The sequence below is a fragment of the Diabrotica undecimpunctata genome, chromosome 1 (genome assembly GCF_040954645.1).
Source record: "Diabrotica undecimpunctata isolate CICGRU chromosome 1, icDiaUnde3, whole genome shotgun sequence".
Lineage (NCBI taxonomy): Eukaryota > Metazoa > Arthropoda > Insecta > Coleoptera > Chrysomelidae > Diabrotica > Diabrotica undecimpunctata.
The window spans coordinates 74602121-74615308 of NC_092803.1; the positions used below are offsets into that span (position 1 = coordinate 74602121).

The following is a 13188-nucleotide window of genomic DNA, read 5'->3' on the forward strand; positions in this document are numbered from 1 at the left end:
GGAATAGCATGAGATAAGTCACCAAATGGACGAAGAAGTATTGGCAAAACCAAGAAAAAAATGGTGCCATAGTTTAGACAATTTATCAGGCCAATATTAAAGAAGAAACAGGCTTCAAAGCCTACATATAAGAAGGAAGATGAAGAAGGAGATTGTTACCCCATTTGCAAAGCTACATCAATTTATTAAAGGGAGTACCCTCCATTAATTCATTCACGAGAAAGAGGTGATGTCATATCTAATTGTAGAATTTTTAGGGGGGATTTTTGGGAAACATCAAAATTTTTAATATTAACGAAGATGCTAGACTTAGGGATCACAACCATAAATTGAAAAGTTAGTCTTTTAAAACCACTGTAAGGCAAAACATTTTAGTTAACCGAGTTTTTGATAAATGAACAGTTTACGTGAAGACATACTAGAAGCTACTAGTTTGAATAATTTCAAAAACAAATTTGATGAAAACTAACAAGATATTGTACCTAGTCTTATGTCAACTACAATGTTTGTTTTTTTTAGGCTTGTGAAAACTATTAAAATGGTGAGGATATATTTGATATGATTTCTTTTTATTAAAATAAATTTTGTTATCTTATAATATACTTAAAATAATATCTGTGTAATTTGCTATTATTGCAAAAACTTTTTCTAAGTACTAATTCGTTTGGATATTATTTTTATTTTTACTTTGTGCGATAATTTGATTTATATTTTATATAATATTTTGTAATTTGAGCCACATAAGTTCTTCTGTGGCTCGATATCATTTTATAATATTAGTAATAAATAACCAACTATATAGAGCAGCAGCAGCAAATAAAATAACAAATGCTATATTTGACTCCAATCTGAGGAGAAGGGACCCAAAGAAAAAGGAATAGAAAAGTTTATTGTTAAAACAATGCATCTTATTAATAAATAATTAGTATTACCATTATATAACCCTAACAACAGAATATGATTTTTAAAACATCAAGTTGTGTTTTTAATATTTTGATAATAATTTGACAAATTACAGAGTGAAGTGTTAAATTAAATATTAAGACTTAATTTTAGAATTATTTGTTAGTAAGAGCACTTTAAAGAGTAAAAACAAAGATCTAGCTTAGGATCTCATTTTATTATATGGTGGCCTTGACGTCCACGCTGTCAGCCGTAAAATAAGAATAAAAATTATATTTTCCCTCTTTAATAGACTCATAAACCATATGAAACACTCCACAGCGCATATCACCTCGTGCAAAAAAGTGTAAGCCAACTCAAGTCCGTAATAGCATCATGGAAAATTTATCGCCGAAAAAAATGTGTCATATATCAAGATGAATTGTTATATCAAGATCTTTTTTCAGAGCGGGTGTGCGGCACAGAAGAAAATTGAGTCACAACGATGACAAAAAAGGAATACTAATTTCGTTATGGTCTCGTTGATTCCGTTTCAACTTTTTCTGATGTAATTGTGTTAAAATGAGATTATGTTGCGAGTAGGTATATGTAATTACTCAATATAAAAAGCAGATTAAAACCTATTGTTTGAGAAATATTATTCGAGTAAGAGAGATACTAAGAAATAATATAAACATATTTAATTAGGAAGCGTAGGCTTTCACAGTGGATGTTTTTTCTGCGGCTACGGTAAACATTATTAACACGTTCACAGCCGGTGTAAAATCTGAATGGACCCTCAGGTGCCGTTAGCATATTTTTAGTATTTAAGCTTCTTTTAAATAATAGGTTTTTAATTGAGTAGTATCTAGTTGATAATTGAGGTATAACTATCAAATTACGTCATCACGCATACGTGGCGTGGTCGGCACCGAACAAAGAATTGCATGTTAGGTGCCGGCTACGCCACAGTGGTGTTTTAGTTACTTCTGCTGTAGTTTAGGGTAGAATAATTCAAGTCAGACATGTCAGAAATGTTTAATTAAAAATAAAACAGTTAAACAAAACAAAATTTGAACATAAAAACTAAATTGTACATGAAATAAAATCAAAAATATAAAATATAAGATTATTTTGAATGTCACATTCTAAAACAAGGGTTTAAACATAATCCTGGTTGACCAACGCATAGATTACAAAAGTAAGGAGTCATCTGTCTCTTGTTTTGAGTTTTACACACTCTACAGTCTTTTCTTCGAGCCCGTTTATGGTCATCCGTTCGTTCAAATTTTGACGGCAAATGGTGTGATTCGTTTGCTTTTATAGTTTTTTTGGGACAATTTTTAGTTTGGGCTCCCTCCAAAAGTTCCTCAATAATGGCCAAACGAAAATCATATAAATTTTTTCTTTGACCAGAATACGCATTGAATAAAAAATGAGAATTTATGAGCATTACTTGAAAAAAGTGGATAAATATTTTTTTGTACCACCTTAAGCTTTTACGCTCACATGGGTTGTAAGCCAACATTTGATCTTTACGATCTACACTCGACATATTTTTATTATATTGTGCAATGGCCTCAGGCTTTTCTTTTTCAATACCTCTTCTGTTCGAAACCGTCACGAAATCACCAGAATACTCTGTAGTAATAAATGAAACATCCCTTTTATCACGTCACTTTCCCATAAGAACACCAGAATTGTTATTACACTTTAGAATTATTTCACCACTTTTGAGTTTAGAACTTACAACTTCATGAGAATTTCCTTTACGATTCAGTCGTAATGTTCCTGTGCAATAAGTCTTCCGCTCGAGAAGGGCAACCGACAATGTGTAACTATTGTAGAAATTGTCCATGAATAAAGAATGACCTTTATCCAGGTATGTCTCCATTAGTTGAAAAACAACGTCTGAGGTATGCCCCCTTTCACTAGATTGAACTTTTGCTCCAGTATACACAGCTATTTTTAGAGTAAGTCCGTTAGGTTCAGCCAGAACATAAAGTTTCACCCCGTACTTATGACGTTTGCTCTTTATATACTGCCTAAACTGCAGTCGGCCTCTCCACAAAACCATTGATTCATCAATGCATAAATTTTTAGACGGATAATATATTTGAGACATTTTTTGGTTGAAGTAATCGACAATCGGTCTCAATTTATATAATCGATCTTGAGGAAATGTATCTCCAATACCTGGATTTTTTACAAAATGTAGGCAACGTAAGATTAACAGGAAACAATTTCTTCCCATATAGTTACTGAAGCAAGTAAGATTGAACAATTTGTGTTTCTTCCAGTAATCATTTAATCCGTTAATTTTAATTGTTCCCATATGTAAAACCAAACCAAAAAATATACGCAATTCCCCTATAGTAATTGGTTTCCACTCCGTTATTCTAGATTTCTCTTTTCCAGCAGAACTTAAGAAAATTTCTTCAGCATACCTATTTGTTTCATCAACGACAAGTTGAAAAAATGTGTCATCTGCTAAAAGATTAAAATAATCTATCGGATTATTGCCTTCAGGTTGAACTAATAATCCACAATTTTCCGTAAAAATGATATTTTGTTCGATCATAGGTGGATCGTCCCATATATAATTATTTTGATTAGTAAATATCGATACCTGTACCTCAGCAGCGATGCCAGTATCTTCATGGTTAGAATGCTGTGATTCACAATCCGAATCCGTCAAATCTATTAAATCTTCATCGTCGGCGTATTCGCTTCCACTCGACTCATAATCATCAAAACTGTCATCATCGGATTCTTCCAGTATTTGTCGTAATTCTTCATCCGTTAAAGGCTTCTTCAATTCGAATTCTGTTCTTCTTTTTTTAACGCCAGACGAACCAGGGTTATTGCCAGAAGCCATAATCAAACACTTTTAATTACTTACAAAACAAAATCCTGACTTTCGAACCGATATGAAATATGAGACACAATAAACCTTCTCGAAGTGCCGATGAAGTCTGATAGCTATAAAGCAAGTGCCGACTACTTAAAAACTTTGTTATTAGCAGACATGTAGACCACGCACCTATGGCGTGGTCGGCACAGGGCGCATATAGCCGAGCACGTGACCGGCAGTGAATGAGTTAAAAGAGATGAGTGACAGTAAAAGTTGTCTATCAGACAGAAAAAGTTGGACTGCAGAGGTATTGGATAGGAGTGAAGTACACAAACAAAAATACCAGACAGAAATAGCTACACAATTATCACACAATCGCAATGTTGCGAAAAAAATGTTAGATAAAAAAAATTTAAAAAGAAAACACTGGCATGACAAAGAATTTCAACTAGTGCAAAATATTAAAAACAACAACAAATGAAAGATATTAAAATGCCCGAGAGATAAAAATGGAGAACAATTTTACATATATATGGGGGAAGATAAGGAAACTCTTAATAGGCCAGGTTGTGGCCTATTTGAGTTGAGGTTGAAGAGTGTGCATTAATTATAATATTGGAAACCTACTATGTATTATAACTGAAAAAACTAAAACATCAAGAAATAATATAACTGAAATAACTAAAATAATTCAAGAAAACAAAAGAACATAGACAACAAAAATATGTACACAATAAGAAACAAATATGGAAACATTTACTGCTGTTTTGAATAACAGCAGTAAATACAATTAGAATCGCCCTAATGATATCCAATCTCCGATAGGAGAGGCACTCAAAATAGAAGAAAGAATGGAAACATTGCTACGGATAGAACCGAAATCTTTGAGGTTGTCGAATCATTTTATCGCGAAGCGTATGAGAGCACCGAAGAAAGGCTAGATCAGCCCCTGCCCAAAATTACAAACCAGGTATTATTTTAATGCCAGAACTAACACCATACGAACTCAAAACGGCAATTTTAGAAAAAAAAATTAACAATTCCCCTGGCTATGGCGGAATAGTGATCAAGGCAATCTAACTAATTAAAAATAAAATTATCCAGGCTTTGGCCCAGCTACTTACTAAATGCATCTACCAAGGAAAAACTCCTTCTCAATAACAGTACACTCATTGTCTTAGTACATAAGCAAAAAGACATATCAGATCTAAAAAACTAACGTCTTATCAGTTTGCCCTCACACAATATATAACCTTTTTGGAAAAATCATCAAAAAAAGAATGGACGCTAAGTTAGACTAACAGCACGAACAACCTGTTATTAGCAATAAAGAACCTAGTAGAGAGGTCTGCAGAATATAACAAACCATTGGCACTGATATTCTTAAACTACAAGAAAGCATTCGACACCATAAGCTAGCAGAAAATGTTAAAAGTATTACCAGAATGTCGAATAGACCATTATTATACTAATAGAATCAAATATATCTACCAAAATGCCACAGCTACCGTAAGATTATCTGAACAAGAACCAAATAAATTCTGTATACAGCGAGGAGTACGATAAGAAGACAATCTTTATTAAGCTATTCACGAGGCTTTTAGAACATACTTGTAAGAAGGCAGATCTAAACTAGCATGGTATTAACATAAATGGAGAGAAACTTAGTCATTTGGTACTCGCCGATGACCGTCCTTATAGCCAATCATATGGAAGATGCAATAATAATGTTAAAACAATTATATTACGCTTCCTTGGAGGTCGGACTAAACATTAATATGAACAAGACGCAAATAATGACTAATCTGGTGTCGAAATCTCAAGTCGAAATATTGCTGTTGGTAGATGGGATATTGTGCAGACTGCATCGTATAAGTACTAAGGACATGGCATGCGGTTGCGTAGAGATAACCAGATCTATAAGCTCCCACGTCGCAGATTAGCCTGGGCATTGTTTTGTAAATTGAACTATGTATTTAAATCTGATATACCCATATGCCTTAAAAGGAAAATCTTTGACCAATGTGTGTTACATGTACTCACTTATGGGGCGGAAACATTAACAATCTAAAAAATAGTGAATATTATTCGAGTGACTCAGAGGGCTATGGGGCTTCAGATTTTGGGTGTCCCTCTGAGAAACCGAATCCCATTCATCAAAATACATCATATAAATAAAAACAACAGACGCCATCAAAATAATCGGGTCGCTTAAATGAAACTGGACAGGACACGTCACCAGATTATCAGACAACCGATGGACAAAACGTATTGTCAAGTGGAGACCAAGACAAGAAGTGCTACGGAGCAGAGGACACCCACCAACCAGATAGACTGACGGCCTGACGAGTGTTAGCAGTAACTGGATGCAAGCCGCACAATACAGAGACAGATGAAAGAGCTGAGGGAGACCAATGTCCAGCAATGGACGCATACAGGTTGTTGATGGTAATGATGATGATTACTCTGTATTAAAAAGAGCTGTACCAGGAACAATTTCTCAGTTCCCTCTTTAATATTTATTTGAGTCTTTGAAGCGATAAAATAAACCTTTTTGATTCAAATTGTTACGAAGCCTAAGGTATGTGACTTTTAAAATATAGCCATAAAATTCTAAAAGTCCTTTTGATACGCTTCTATAAGTTTTATTTTTATTGCATAATAATTGTATAAACGGTACTGAAATGGCCATCTTTTTTGTAAAATTGATTGGTTTATTTTTTGCCAAGATTTGATAATTTGTAAATAATGTAAAAAATAATGAAGCAGTTTTAAATGAATAAATTTGAAATACACACACATGTGCAAAAAAATAAACAAAGACAATAATTGTAATAATTCTCCGACCATAGATACCATTTTAAATCTTGATACCACTACTGATAAAGCTGCAGATCATGTTAAAAAAAAAGAAATAACTAATTCATAGGCATTTTCATAGGTATAGAACAAAATATTGTTCTAAAGCTATTTTCATGTGGCATCGTAATGCAATTTACTATTTTTATTGGGAATAAGCCACAATTTTACTTTAAAATAAGTTTATTTGACGATACGATTTCCACTTTGGAAATTGTTATAAAACTCAATAAGACTTACTCACAATCAATTTATTCTACCACCAACGACCGGTTTCGCATACTATAATTTGTATATTGTTCTAAAGCTATTTTCTTGTGGCATTTTAAATTAATTACTATTTAAATGGAAATAAGCCACAATTAAAAGTTAAAATACGTTTATTGACGTTTCAATTTCCACTTCGGAAATCGTTCTCAAAATACAAACATTAGTAAATTAAACAAATTTTGTTTTTGTTACTTAGTGAAAAATTCTTCTAATAATTTAATTTGATCTGACTCATCTATATTGACAATTCAGACATACATTATACATTTTAAAGTAGACGACTTTAAAATGATATTGCCAGTATTGTTGAGTTGCGTTCCTGGGACGACTTTACTTATAAGATAGTTCATTCGATTACATGAAATCAACTTTAACTTGAGAATATCCGTCAGAAAAGATCATAACATGTAATTCGTCTTTAAAAAGACAAATACATTCTATGATGACAGTAAAATTCTCCTGTTAGTGATTCCATAGTAAATTATGAGGGAAAAACCAGGAAAAAAAAAACCTCATAATACTATCCCGACATGGTAAGTATTTGATCTTGCATTTAGTTTACCTTCAATAAATACCAAATTCCGATTTTATATGTTTGTTATTTAAAAAATATAAATGATGTATTCTCCATATGTCACTGAATTATCAATATTGGTATTTTCTTTTTAATAACTTCCTCTTTCAATATGGGTAACCAGATCCTACTACATTCTGCCGAGGAATTGGCGACACAATTGGTCTCATTTAGCATAATTAGAGCCGCTTCTTTGATTTTTCTCTTTTTACCATCCGTTTCTTTTAGGACTATATTTGAATCATTCCATTGAACCCTATGTTCATTATCCCATGCATGTTTACATATTTGAGATCTATCAAATTCTCTATTTTTAATATAGGATTGATGTTCACTTATTCTAACATTTAATGGCCTTGATGTTTCACCTAAATAAAACTGATCGCATTCACAAGGTATTTTATAAATGCAATTCTTTGTCCTTTCTTGTTCATTGTTAGGTTTGGTTTTGGACAAAATAGATCTCAACGTGTTTGTTGTTTTGAATGTTGTGGAAATGTTGAATTTATTTCCTATCCTTTTAAGCTTTTTCGATAATCCTTTTATGTATGGTATTGTTATTTTACTCGTATTATTCCTTGTATATGCTGTAGGATCTCGTTCTAAGTTGTTTTGTTCTATTCGATCGATTGTTGAAAATTCCTTATTTATAAACGATAAAGGATAATCATTTTTTAATAAAACAGATGTTAACAAATGTTTCTCCTCCAAGATATTATTATCTTTTATTTAGGTGAAACATCAAGGCCATTAAATGTTAGAATAAGTGAACATCAATCCTATATTAAAAATAGAGAATTTGATAGATCTCAAATATGTAAACATGCATGGGATAATGAACATAGGGTTCAATGGAATGATTCAAATATAGTCCTAAAAGAAACGGATGGTAAAAAGAGAAAAATCAAAGAAGCGGCTCTAATTATGCTAAATGAGACCAATTGTGTCGCGAATTCCTCGGCAGAATGTAGTAGGATCTGGTTACCCATATTGAAAGAGGAAGTTATTAAAAAGAAAATACCAATATTGATAAGTCAGTAACATATGGAGAATTCATCATTTATATTTTTTAAATAACAAACATATAAAATCGGAATTTGGTATTTATTGAAGGTAAACTAAATGCAAGATCAAATACTTACCATGTCGGGATAGTATTATGAGGTTTTTTTTCCTGGTTTTTCCCTCATAATTTACTATGGAATCACTAACAGGAGAATTTTACTGTCATCATAGAATGTATTTGTCTTTTTAAAGACGAATTACATGTTATGATCTTTTCTGACGGATATTCTCAAGTTAAAGTTGATTTCATGTAATCGAATGAACTATCCTATAAGTAAAGTCGTCCCAGGAACGCAACTCAACAATACTGGCAATATCATTTTAAAGTCGTCTACTTTAAAATGTATAATGTATGTCTGAATTGTTAATATAGATGAGTCAGATCAAATTAAATTATTAGAAGAATTTTTCACTAAGTAACAAAAACAAAATTTGTTTAATTTACTAATGTTTGTATTTTGAGAACGATTTCCGAAGTGGAAATTGAAACGTCAATAAACGTATTTTAATCTTTAATTGTGGCTTATTCCCATTTAAATAGTAATTAATATATAATTTGTATGCAGCTTCAGGTCAACGGTACATGGTAAACTGAATACTGAAAATATGATAACTCGTATTAGCGTGCTGTCTGGTACAGAATATACAGCAATTACGCCAATATTATATAATGTGTGTAATTATTAAATATGACTTTAAATTGATTAAATAAAACAAAATAAGACTTAAGTGAAAAACCAATCTAGTAAAATTGAAAAGAAATAAATAAATAACTAATAAATATTACTTAAATGCCGATACAAGGATTATTATTTAATGTTTGAGAAAAAATAGTAAATAGATTGTGAGTAAGTCTGTTGTTTATTTCTACTACTTAGTTCGAAATGGACGCACACGAGCAACCAATTTATAATTTATCTATAAAAATTTTTCGTCTTGTTTTGGTTTCTTAAAAATTCCAATCCCTAAAGCAGTTCATCTTATATTTTCTTTTATTTCTTTTGTGAACAATGTTTTCTTTGTCTTCCAATATTCTTAGAAAATTAACTATTTGATTTCTCTGTTATATAACTTCATATTCATTTTTTATTTATTTCCTGTTGCTTCTTTACTTTTAAACAGACTTGTGCCTTTATGCAACTATTCAACTCATCTATTCATAGGATTTGGTACCATTGGTTGCAAGTAAACTTGAAAATATAGTAATTTCTTCTACTCAGAATCCCAAAGCTTCTTTTTAAACATACACTGGTTCAAATCTCGTTTGATTTACGCCTCAGAGTTATTTAAGATATAATATTGCGATAAATTATTATTTTTTATACTCGCTTAACAAATAAGACATTTTTGTTTGAATAAATTTACCACCTATTTAAATGTGCAATTTTAACTCAGTTAAACTTAAATGAAAATTATCAGGTAGACAGTGATATCACAATTAATATTTTCTATCTGCACAATTCTAAAACTTTATTAAAATAATACATCCCCCTTACTATGCAGATTTATCGCAATTTTATAACTGAAACGACGGCCCATTTAAGTTTGAACAATGTCCTTTTGCCGCACTCGCTTTATCATAATGTTTCCATTATCTTTATCTACAGCTAAAGTTTTCTAGGTTCATTATATGCAGTTAGCTAATAATATAGCTTTCCATTAACATTTATGTTTATGGATATTAAAACTAGCTATGTTTGGGACATAGTAGATATATATAGGGCTTTTAAAAAAATAGTAATATTATCTATTGTTTTTACCTATGGAATCGTAAGTTTACGGTAAATATTGGTTTTCTTGGTATCTGTTCGCTCTGTTGTAATATTTTTGTTTCTAAAAGGTACAATTTGTTACAAATATAAAAAAATTATAGGTAAAAAATAGAAAATGGAGAAAAAATATACTCACAGTAAAAGGGTAAAAACTAGTGGAAAATAAAATCAATAAAAATTCAGAACATTCTTAGAATAATAAAAGTACACAAAATAAAATCGTATTATATAAAACATACTTTCAAATTTTTTATCATCGATTTATATCATCAATTTTTTAATTAATTTACTTTTACACATTATAACAATGATTTTAGTTCCAAACAGATAATAATATATTAATAATAATAATAAAGAGCTGAAGAAATAATGATAACCACCACAGGACACTCACAATATAATCCAGCAAACAACACAGCACAATAGTGCCTGGATGAATTGAAACAAAACTTTCCGTTTACTCAGGCCGACTAAGGAGATACAAAATTAGTAACAAACGAAAATCCGACATTATGCTTTTTGAGAATGCCAAGGCGTTCTACCGGAAAATCAATTCTACTGCAGAAAGTGCATCTTATACAACTCTGTATAAAATGCTTACATCCTATGTACCCCAACGTATCTACCAACACTGTACTCTAAACAATATAGATAGCTTTAACAGAAAGGGTGCGCTAAGAGTTCCATGGGCTGTAAAGAACAACTTATCATCGACTCTGTCATTTCTAACCAAGCATATAGTAAAAAAAGGAATCTCTTTGGTTTGGAATGGTTTGGAATGGCTTGTAGATATATTAAAAATATAATTTAAAGTCGATGATAACATAGTGACCTTTTTAAAACATATAATGTCAGATTGGAAGACAAAAATTTACCTCCAAATACCTGGTGAAAACAATATCGAAACTGAAAATATTGCAATCAACCGGGGCCTATTTCAAGGAGACTCGTTGAGCCCACTGTAGTTTAGTCTAGCGATGAACCCCCTATGCCAGCTACTGAACATAACTGACACAGGTTTTAGCATAAAAAAACACTACTGGTGTGGCAAAGCTTAATTATGTATTGTATATGATGGATGATTTAAAACTATTGGCTTCTACTCAGCCACCTGGATCAGATGCTGAAAACAGTAGAAAATTCCTCTAATGATATTAGTATGCACTTCGGCCTCGACAAGTGCCGTGTCTTAAATATAATCAACGGAAAGGTTCAGCCCGGTGGATTCGATATGAAAAACGGCCGGAACATCGAGGCCATGGATGAAAATAATATGTATAAATACCTCGGAATAAAACAAGCGCGGAAGATTGACCATAAGCAAATGAAAACTGAGATAACTACTAAATTTATACGAATTCTCACCTTAATAATAACAATTTGTTTAAGGCCCTAAACACCTATGCATGTTCCGCGCTTAGCTACTCATTTGGTGTCGTAATGTCGACAGAACGACATTACTGCGGTATTTAGGAGGACGAGGACTTATGGATATAAGTGAGCAACTAGAAAAATACATTACTAATTTAAGAACTTATTTTCAGGTGCAGGCAGAGACATCCACTCTACATCGCGCGATCTGTGCAGTAGATGATACAACACCGATCAAACTGAGGGAACCAGAAATGCGCATAAACCATCTTACTAAGGACGAAAAAATGCGCACCTGGATGGGTAAACCTCTTCACGGGCGACATCCTAATGAGGTCAGTCAAGACCACGTCGACAATAAATCGTCAAACTATTGGCTGTCATCAGGAAAGTTGTTCCCTGAAACAGAGGGTTCATTACTCGCCATTCAGGATCAGGTCATACCAACCAAAAATTACCTAAAATATATCGTCCATATTATCGGCGGCTGCCAAGCATTTGCAGCAACTGAATATAAGGAACGACACGACTCAGTAGGAAAGAACCTTCATCAAGAGATAGCCATCAAACTGGGACTTCTCCAAACAAACCATCTCCCATATTATCAATACGTTCCTAAAAGTATACTTGAGAATGATAACTACAAGCTATACTGAGACCGCACTAGGCTCACAGACCAAACAGTGGCACATAATAGACCAGATCTCATACTAGTTAATAAACTAAAGAGATAAACAACACTAATTGATGTGGCGATACCCAACAACAATAATCTTCGTGTTAAACAAAACAAAAAGATCGTCAAGTACAGAGATCTGGAAATTCAAATACGAAGACAGTGGAGAATGGAAAGTACCCAGACAATACCTATTATTCTCTCTACTACTGGAGTCTTTCTGAAGAACCTCCTAGAAAAGATAAGAAAGGTAGGTCTGAATGAACATCTCTACAAGACCATGCAGAAAGCTGTACTTCTCTCAACGTCCAGATGTGTACGAAAATTTTTGGGAGATACTTCAGCATACCAAGTCACCTAGGGCTTGATAACACGGAAAAAGTCCCACCAGAGCTCAATCCTTTTGATACCGTAGGTATCTGGGATGAGTGAATTTTTCCCTTAGAGGGAGTGTGAGCCGTATGGCTAAAAAAATAATAATAATAGGAACAAACATGGTTACTCGCTTCTCGTCTAGGGACCCATCAAGACATTAAATTAAAATATAAACTAGACTGGGTCACAGATAATAGGTTAAAAACAAATGGGATAAAACAAAGGTTACTATTTTAACTGGTCTTACAAATTAAGGATACATTTCGAACTTGTGTGACTTAAAAGATCAGAATTATTGTTGAATATCCTAAGTTCACGTTGTTCGTTCATTTTGTTTTTTAATGCTATTATGAATCTTATCACCTGGGTAGTATGTTAGAGATACTATATAAATATTAGACACTATCGAAAATATTTTATTCTCTCTGGATTCCAGTTGGTTAGCACCTATATTTTTGTAAATATCTTATTATCCTCATATATAAATAAT

The 13188-nt window shown here is 32.4% G+C and overlaps 1 protein-coding gene across 1 annotated transcript in view; it reads right to left on the bottom strand.

Moving 5' to 3' along the window:
- The window catches only part of LOC140432302 (uncharacterized), an 803181-nt gene that overhangs the window by 195859 nt on the left and 594134 nt on the right, over positions 1–13188 (bottom strand). The gene's annotated exons all lie outside the window — the stretch shown is intronic.